The sequence below is a fragment of the Lycorma delicatula genome, chromosome 2 (assembly GCF_047948215.1).
Source record: "Lycorma delicatula isolate Av1 chromosome 2, ASM4794821v1, whole genome shotgun sequence".
Lineage (NCBI taxonomy): Eukaryota > Metazoa > Arthropoda > Insecta > Hemiptera > Fulgoridae > Lycorma > Lycorma delicatula.
The window spans coordinates 191,243,255-191,254,095 of NC_134456.1; the positions used below are offsets into that span (position 1 = coordinate 191,243,255).

General features: G+C 28.5%; 1 long non-coding RNA gene across 1 annotated transcript in view; it reads right to left on the reverse strand.

The window, feature by feature from the left end:
* Window positions 1–5,949, reverse strand: part of LOC142320342 (uncharacterized) — a 74,271-nt gene extending 68,322 nt beyond the window's left edge. Inside the window, exon 1 of the long non-coding RNA XR_012755351.1 lies at window positions 5,871–5,949. This is a non-coding gene — a long non-coding RNA (uncharacterized LOC142320342). The remainder of the gene's footprint in view (window positions 1–5,870) is intronic.
* Window positions 5,950–10,841: the final 4,892 nt, after the last annotated feature.

A 10,841-nucleotide genomic window follows, 5' to 3' on the forward strand; every position in this document is an offset into this window, starting at 1 on the left:
TTTATATGTGCTTTGTTACGGACTTTATGTGCATTGTTAGTTATATTTTATTTGTTGTACTTTTAATTGTGTTATACTTTACACCAATTTTCATTGTATTGTCTTGGGAGGTATGGATATCTCTTTTTTACGTCATGTTGTTTTATACGATTAACTTATAGTTTCGTTATTTGGGAAACTGATTGTAAATAAAACAGTATAACAAAAGAAGAAAATTCTATCTTAAGAGTTCATGCTTGGTATCAATACTTCCTTATCCTTAAATCCGATTTTTACGAATACTACTAAGTAATTTCAGTAAATTTTATTCTTAAATCTAGAATTGTAGTAATATATAATAATTTTAGATTGTTAGATTTTAGTAATATTATTAGATTCATTATATGATCTATACTTAATTTCTTTAACTTTAAAGTAATAAACCAATTCACGTAAATACTCAAGTTTACATAATTGCATTTTATCTTTGAAACGGAAAGGAGACAAGAAAGTTTTTAGTATTATTTGGTAAAGTAAAAAAAAAGTACTTCGAGAAATAGAGATTTAACCAAAATAGCTAACACTAAGTTTATTTATTCGTTATCTTGTCATTGTAACTATTATTAGCAGACCTTTGTTTGTTTCGGTAAATATAACTACATAACTTGAAAGTACGTGTAACGATTTAAAATTGAGTAAATACATATGAGCTGGTTAATTACTTTAAAGCAAAAAATAATAATTTTAGAGATGATGCCTGTTATAAACAAATACCAATTTTTACGTAAGAAAAATTCTTAAAGCTGTCCGAGTAATTTTAAAGCCGATACATTATATATTATACAAAAAAATACTACATAATACAACTACTGCAATTAGAAGTAGAAATAAAAAAACTGTGTTTTAAATTGACAAATAAAAAATTAGTTGTATCTCTTTTAAAATAAGTTGCTGATGTTAACATATGATAAAATATTACTTTACAAATGATGTGCAAAATTCTGATCTAATTTAGATATAAAAAGAGTAATATAGACCGAAGAACAAGTCTTTGTTCCAGTTGTCATTCTGCCATGCTATGTCAATCCCCAGAAGATAAATGACTGTAAATGTAGTAAATAATAAATAATCGAGTAACTGGATTCGATGAACACCACCTGCAACTCAATGTACGATTTTATATAACAATGTGTGGGTGTTTGCGTGTGTGTGTGTGTGTGTGTGTGTGTGTGTTGTGTGTGTATTTGTATGTTTTATGACGAAATTCCCTACCGGCTAATCATTTTAAAATTTCAAGGAATGGTATTGACGCTAGTATTATATTATGACCTAAAATTTCAATCATATTTGTAATAAAAAAAAAGTTTTATGGAATATTTTATTTTTATTTTCATTTGACCAGACACATGTGAGAGTGTGCGTAAATACGTAAACACACAGTAATTTATCACTGAAATTTTAATTGCTTCAGTATTTTATCCATTATAAGAGTTAAAAATAGCTCCCTGAATAGTACGAATATAACGTGATGTTATTGAGTTCAGTTGTTCAATTGAAAACAATCAGTAACACATATAAATTCATTTTACTTCTTTCTATTGAAAATGTTGCGTGCCAAAATGTAAAATTACATTTGCATTACAATAAAAATAGATATTAATTGCTCTTGGAATAACGCTACACAAAGATAAATCTTCTTTTTTTTTAATATAGATATAGGTATAACAATTTTTCGATATTTACAAAAATGTGCAATGCATCGATCAAATTACTATTCGTAACTATTTTTGGAATTAGATAATAAACATTTTAAATTAATCTTAAATAAGAGCGAACGACACAAGTAAATTCATAATAGTAAAATTATCTTATGTTTGTAGGGTATTAAAGAAAAATGTTACTTTTCTTTCTTAAATTAAAACACTATTTAATGAGGCTACGTTGGTCAAACAAGATTATTTAATTAGATTCCATGAATTGAAGAAATTATACATTCTAATATAACGTAATTTATTTTTATATAAAAAGAATTTTTTTAGATCTTTATTTTACGATTACAGTAAACAATATTACATTAATTTATATAAATATGTTAACATTTTAATCAAATATTTATTTATTTTGTAATATTCTCTGATAAGGTTTCCTACGATCTCTTTGTCCTTCTAAGCAAATTCTGAAATGATTACTTTTTATTATTCAAATTTGATTTTAATTATATAATGATCTGAATAACATGTTTATTCAATTGTTTTTTGTATTTTATTTATGACATAATTTCAGACCTCGATAAAAGCTTGTTATTTCGGGTTTTCAAAACTGATTTTCTTGAAATATGAAAGAAGATTAATTTTTGTAATATGCAGATCTTCGTAATAGCGTGGTAGAGTCTTTGCCGTTCATCCGGAAGGTTCCCGGTCCTAATCCCAAACAGGCTGGAATTTACCAGACGCTACAAAATTCATTTCTTATCCAAAAATACTCCGTTTTTACTACAATTGGATGCCCCTTCGTGAATAAATAAATAAATAATATATAACTATATATTTTAATATTAACTAAATGAAAATATTACTTTTGGATGTTAAATTTTACTTTTTTATTTTATATAATTATTTTGGTTTTAATTTTTAATAAATTTTATTACAAACAAACAAAAGATTCTAGCAAACAGGTAAAAGATTCTAATCTCCTTCCATAAATTTATCAGACTAATAAATAATAAAAAGGTTTTTAATTTACACTATATGATTTATAAATAAGCTCAATATTTCGTATTTGGTCAGTTTTTATTTGTTAAAACCAGAAGATTATATTCTTTTTAAACAAAGAAAAAGTACAACTTTTATTTTTTTTTATAACCTTTTATATGGGAGTCAATTGTAACACAAACAAGAAAATGTTATTTTATTTCGATCTACGATCGTAGATCATTTGTTGTGTGATCGTAGCAACAGCTTCCACTATCCTTTCACCCTGTTATTCAAAATCACAAAAATTCAAAAATAAACCTTGTCTTTAGTTTGCCCAAGAAGTAAAATCAAACGGGGTTTGATCTGAACTTCATGTTGACCAAGTATCTTTATCTATAGAATGGAAAAATTACAATCCAGGAGATTAATAATCTACAGATTAAAAAAATTTCGTTGAATACATTTCTAACCTTCGAGGTAAAGTTCTGTACCTTTTTTTCTTTTTCCTGTTAAGCCTCCGGGAATTGCCATTCAGGTATTACATCAGAGGATGAATGAGGATGATATATATGAGTTTATATGAAGTGTAGTCTTGTACAATCCAGTTCGACAATTCCTGAAATGTGTGGTTAATTGAAACCAAAGCACCTCGCACTTCGGAGCGAAAAAGACCGAGTCCCGGCGGGGATGCCTTACTCGGGGTGTCCCCGTTAGAGGCATTGGCATATTGACCGAGTCCCGGCTGCCGGAGTGGGAACCCAGGGACTGCATAGCCGGGCCTGGTGGAACCTACTCTGGGGGTTTGAGGCGGGCGCAAAGTGAGATCCGACCAGCGGACCGAGACGTGAAGGCGCGTTAGAGTAAAGGACACTCCTCTGTGCTGTGTAATACTTAACTGCAGGATCCAGCCCAGGGGAGAAGAAGAAAAATGAAAAAACCACTAAAGAACACCGGTATCCACGATCTAGTATTCAAATCCGTATAAAAGTAACTGTCTGCTAAAAGTAACGCATGAACTCTCGACTTCCAAATCAACTGATTTGGGAAGACGCGTTCACCACTAGACCAACCCAGTAAGTTTAAGATCTCTACCCTATAGGTAAATAATCTAACCGTTGCCTCATCAATGTCATTAATTTGCTAGACACTTTGAAATATGTTTAGATGGTTGGTAGCGTTCATCTTTTTCTGTACAAAGAAAAACGAACGTATAATTTTTCTAAAAAAAAATCCCCAGCAGAGACTCATTTTGGAAAGTCTCAAAGAAATTCATCTGTCTCATTTGATTCACTCTGAACACCAAATTGGGCAAGGTTCATGCCAAATCAGCGATCGTTTGATCGATGAAGTAATACTTTTTAAGAAATTTTCATCATTGCAAATCTTGTCTAGCATAACATTTAAACAATCATTTAGGACTCTATGTTTAGTTTGTATTCGTCTAAATGTACTACCTTGTAACATCATGTACGATGGATTTAGGAGAACGGCAATAAACGTATGAAATATTCTTCAGTACTGTAGCCTTCCAGGATATTTAATATTTCTACGCGATCCTCCATTCCTTAAACTTTTGAAGATGTGCAGTCATTAACTGGTATATTGCAGCTGCTCTACCATACATTTGTGTAAAGTCACGCTTAACAATAACTGCGGGCTTAAAGTTCATGAAAAATAAGATGTTGAGCTTTATCTTGCGGGTGAATTGTAAGAAACCTTCTTTCATAAAAATTTTCTTTATTTTTTTATTTTTATTTTTAATAGCGATGAGGTCCGTCCAGTTTCAGTACTTGCCTCATGATATTCCTAAACTCGCCTCAGATGTTTCATAGAATGATTTTTTTCATGTCCTTTTCTTATGAATACTTTAGTCGTAGTTCATGGATTGTCTGTAACAATAAATATATGTGTTGGCAGCAGCAATCTACATTCTACATGGCACAAAAGTAAATCCTACTTTCTATATTATGGTAAATATTGTTTTAAGTTATATTCAGCTATAAAAATTAACTTTAGTGTTTTTATATCACTATATAAATTGGAGTTACTTCCTAATTCCAAAGTTTTTAAACAAGATGTACTCATTTACAGTTTAAATAGAGTTAACTCTTTTAACATAAATTCATATTTTTGACAGAAAAATATATTCATAGAAGATATCGAGAGAAAAAAATAGAAATAAAACAATTTAATAGGAAATAGTAACGTTAAATAGGAAAATATCTAAAAACATTAATGTTTTTGACGATATTTTGTATGAGATAAAATACACAAAAGAATAGAAATTCTGAAAGTAAACTATTTACCAACTGGTATGCCTTTTAGTAAACTATCTTCTTAAAATAAAGGTAAAAATTAGTGAAGTATAAACCAAGCCATAACTTAAATTATTGGTGCGTAAAGAAAACGTCGTTCATTAAATATTAACTGTCCTTGTTATATCTAAACTAAATTAATTATGAGAATGACTTTATAAGATTTCGTCATAATTTTTTACTATTCAAATATAAAATATTCAGTGAAACTTTCTTCTATAAGCCTAATAATAGTACTTGTAAATATTTTCTTAATAAATATTTCAGTATACATTTCATTATGAATGTAAACATTTGTTTTTACTTAGGAGTTTTTGGTAGTGAAATGAAATATACTTTCATATACTTTCATTCTAAGCCGTTTTGAATTTACTTGGTATTAGTAAGTAACGTTATGCTACGTCAGAATCGGACTAACTTTAGGAAAAATCTCTCATTAGATTACTTGTTTTTGGCGCATTGCGTTGAATTCTTTACACAAAGTTATCCCGGAATAAAATATATGTACGTGGTTTTTTACGTATAACGTTTTTAATTTAACACCTTTTTAATTTAAATTAAACTGTTTTTTATTGCTTCCACATACAAGGCTATCTAACACTGAAATGAATGGTTCCTTTTTTTTAATTATAAATTAACTTTAATGCAAGAATCCTGAAAGAAGATTAGCAGCCTATTGATTTTTACAAAAAATCTACACATTTGTACAAAAATGTTAAAAATATAAAATAAAATTCCTATTTTTCGTTAAGCTGTATCTAATATCAACTCCACATCTTGTTCCATTCCAATCAATGGCTATTTCGAACGAATTTTTTTATTCGTTGTTAATTTACATATTATTGCATTATTTTAACTAAATTATAACAAAAAATTGACTTACTAATTGCTTCATGGCGACTTCCGGCGGCCAAGTGTCTCCTATTGCATCAAGTATTTTCTGCAGCGGGTTCTCGTTTGCTATTATGCGACGTCACATGAATTTGGCAAAGCAGGATTCCACCTGTGCTTGTCAGTCCCCCAGCAGTGCTTTTTATTCGCCGTTTCGGCGATCCCCATAATTGTTCAATGTCAAGCAATGTCAACGACAGCATTTGTCAGTTACGAAATGACGCATGACGTGCCCCTTGCGACATGTAGAGTTCACGGTAAAATGTCATGTAATTGTAGGAACTCAATGGCATTGTGTTGGTTAGTCAGAAAATTCCAAACATTCATATTAAGCATGGTGAAATTAAACTATTTTCATTAGAAAAGTGGAGTTGGTTCCAGATAACCGATTGCAATATATTATATACAGATTCCTAATTGAATTTAAGTTTATTAAAAAAGAAACTTACTCTTATCTTATTCTTTTCGTTCAAGACATTTAATCAGATATTATTAAAAATTAATAAATTAGGTATTTAAACAAGTAAAGGCAGTTATTTTTATACGGATTTGAATACTAGATCATAGATACTCGTGTTATTTGTTGATTGGGTTAAAATTAACCACACATCTCAAAAATGGTCGACCTGAGACTACTAGTCTACACTACACTTACACTCATAACATCATCCTCATTCATTCTCTGAATTAATACCTGACGGTAATTCCCGGAGGCTAAACAGGAAAAAGGAAGATATTTAAACAAATATAATTTACTTCAGTTTTTTGTAATACGATTTACTTCATTCCGCAACTGAGGTTACTTTTGTACTGAATTTAACAGGCTGAATTAATTGTACAACTAAATTTAAGTAATAAGGTCAAAGTTAAAATAAATTCAATAGCGGAATTGTATTTTAACTAATGCAGAAGGTTTAGACAGGGCAAAATAGACTTAGTGTATTAGTAATATAATAAGCAATAATTTTTCCAGCGATATGAAAATCACTGACAGGATTGTTGAGGGAACATTTCCACTGTATACCTCTATGGGATTAAAAAAATATATATACGATTATTTTTAATTGCAGTATACAAATAAATATATTGTGTGCAATAAATAACACTACGTACAAAGAACACTCGCCATGCTCAACGAGCGAATACTAATAATGCTTTACTCAACAGTTTAATGGCCGGAATTTCGTCGCCAAAATAATTATGAAAAATTGTTACACATTGATCGTTCTGTCTAATAGCAAGGATATAAAAATATAAATATCGGAAATCGCATTTGGCCGTAACTAGATCACAATCAGAGGAACTTATAAATATAGAATGATAATGGTACCTATCATAACAATTAGTCAAATAACTAAAAACTATTTTTGTATATAATTGAGTATATATGCCGATTATGGAAGCAGTAGCTCTTTTTATTCTTATTCTTCAATCATTATCTTTTATTTTATCTGCTAGTAAATCTTTAAGATCTTCCCTCACATTTTCAATAATCTATTCCTTACCTTAAAAAAAAATTCTTTTGTGGTCTGAATTAGACATTGATGTTCTTGGTATAAGTTTTATTTTTTAATATATTAACTATAATACTTTTAATTGTGTTTATTCTTTTAAGTACCATTGAAAAATGATTCATTAAAACTGATAAACACTTAACGAGCAACCATAATGAACAGCCTGTAGGATGTTCTCTAGGTTCAGAAACTTTCATAAATCGTCGTAACTTTAATTCTATCACTTCAGTTTATGCTCATTAAAAGTACATAGCATGCTGTATAACTGCTTACCTTTCTCGTTAATTGCTATTCCCAACCACTTTTCTCAATCATGCAAGATTTTTTACAAAGTAGATATTTAAATACTTATCTGAAGAATTTCTAATAAAAAGTAAAGTATGTATAAAAAGTATGTATAAAAAGATGTATAAAAAGTGTTTAGCCTTAAATTGGGCAAAACTTTACGTAAATACAGTTGCAGTTGTAAAGCAGCTTGAAACAAAATATATATGTTTCTACTGGAATTATACTTTTTAGAAAATCTGAAATGAATTTAATAGTCATGTGAAAGACCAATACTGATTGCACAAAATAAATAATTAACAAAAACAAACAATTCTATATTATTTGTTACAGGTAGAATAATGACAAAGCAAATTTAGTTAGAAGAATTAATATAACCTTTCCTGTTTCTCAAGTTAGTTTTATAATAATAATAAAAACTAATTTGTTGTTTTATGTAGAAATATAGACTCAAATAAGGAATTAATGCTATTTGATGATTATTATGGTACATTCTGATGAAAGAGCATGTATTTTGGTTTGTTCTCGCTGAGGAGAGGGATAAGTGAAGTGATTCAGTTATTTACAGTATTATTCATTACGTGTCTTTGAACCATCTTGTGTATAATTATCTAGCGTAACACTAAAATGAATTATTGATGTATTTTGGTAACTAATTGCTTGTGATTAACCGCTAATTCTATGAAATAGAACATAGATCAACGTTAATTTTCCGAATTAAATTTGTTTCCATGGTAAATTGTTACCGTACTTACTGAATGTTAATATTTTTTACCTATTTTAAGCAATTTCATGAGCATAAAATCAGTACTATATTTAAATGAAACTTGGATTGGGCAAAAAAACGCATTTACTATTTATTATTGTCAGTAAACTAAATAATGATATATTTTTTAATGGTAATCAAAGTAAATCGCCTACTAAAAAATTATATATACCTACAATTTGAAGAAAATCTATGTGAATAATTACGACTAAAAATTCAATACAAAATAGTACTTAAAAAACTAAAAATATCATTTTTTTTTAACAAGTGAAAATTTTAATTTATTCGTTTTTGTTCCGAATTAAAGCGAATATATGGACCCTTTTTTATCAGGGTTTCTGCTTCCATTTTCGATTGATTGTTTATAAACGTTCATTCTCAAATTCTGGTTATTGCAATAAAAAATGTATTATCGAAGTAACCCTTTTCATCGAAATAATGTAAAATATTTATATACGGTTATGAATGGAAAAGGTGTTTTACTTTCGTTATATGTTACAGTGTGCACAATGAAAAATCATTCTCTTTGATACACCACTGACAGATTTTATACATCAGACGTTTAAAATAATTATTGTTTTGTTTTACTATTCTTAAATCATCATAGTGAAAGTGAAAACATTTTAAAAAATGTTAAAAAATCATTAACGACTGATTATTTGTTTTTTTTTTTTTTGTAGAAATTATTCTTCCAGAAGAGCTTTACGAAGTTGATTAACGCAGCTTCCAGAGTATCATCTGGAAGAATGGTTTCTTCGTAATTATAGAATAAAATATTTTGCTCAGTGACTAGATAGTAATTTTACTATAATAGTCTACATCGGAACTCTTTGTGTAATTATTTTATTAAAAGAAATTTTGTAACCAGTACAAAAGAAGCTAAGCTACATAAAATTATTCTCCATATAAAAACTCATCTTAGAACACTGAAAATTTTAAAATAAAAAGTAATAGACTTGTTACACATAATTGTGAATTCTTATGAAAAATGTAGAAATCAGAAAAAACGTAGAGACGAAAGTAGGCGTTCACAAAAAAAAAAAAAAATCACAGTAGTTATGTAAATATTTTGCAGCCATTTATCTCGTTTATTATTGACTAATGTATTAACTACATTATAAGCAATCCTTTCACTTCCCACTTGTGCACTTGCTAAAGTTGAATCACTTTTTTTACTTATCAGTGCCCTTTTTATTTTATGAATTTTCGTTTTTCATAGGTATTGTTTTGATTTATATTTATTTTAAGCTTTTTATATTAATACTTTTGTAATTAATGGTGATGATTTAAAAAATTTAAATCTACATCTACTTCTAGACTTATATATTATCTTAAGTTTCTCTTGATTATTTTATTTCAATAATCGTTTATCTTAGTTCATTCTTTGTATCAACGGTTTCAACTGTTTAAAAGTACTGGCCCTTCTCCAACTATGGTTAAAGAATGATGATCCATTCATCTAGATCATCCATCTAATGACTCCGAACCTAATCTTAAAAATCCTTCTTCATTTGTCTGGAAACAAATTAAAAATAAACTAACCTTAATTTGTCTATCTATCGAAACCACTGCTGTATTTTAAAATGGGTTATTATCAAGCGTAACGTACATTATTGAAGCGAGTCATTCATTATTTTCACAACCAGGACTTGTTCGTTATACTTATTATTTTAGTTCATATATATATTCAAAAAAAAAAAATATATATATATTTATTATTATTATTATTATTATTATTATTATTATTATTGTTATTATTATTATTTCATTAAAAGTCTAAAATGAATGTGATTAAAAATCATGCGTTATTTATGTAATTTTATTTTATTTTAAACATATAATGTTGACACGCAAGCAAAAAAAAATGTGATTACATTCATAGTTAGCAAAAATGTGTACGACACATAGATACGATTTCCATAATATTCAAGCTGAAATAATTTGACTAGACAACAAATCTGATCAAATTCACACTATTAAACATCTATTTCAAAGTGAAATTAATGGTTGAAATTTCCGAATTGTTAGAAACCAAAATTTTAGGTTGGGCTTTCACCCTTGCTCTTCAATTGCCACCTAGAAAACGTAATTTAGGAATGTAACGGAAGACTGAAAGAAGACAGCAGAATCATGGAACTAAAGCTTAGAAATGTATTGCCTGGTCTTCGCGGATGATAACGGTCTACTGGTCAAAAACTAGAAAGAAACCGAACTGCAAATCCGTGAATTTCAAACTCAAACGGCCAAGATCGAATTGAAAACTTTCCTTTGAAAAAACACAAAATAAAAGATGAATCACAATAATTTGAAATAAACAGTGACAAGATTAAAAAAAGTTGACCACTCCTAGTATCTAGGAGAATGAATAAAAACCCACGGGTTTGGTCTAGTGGTGAAC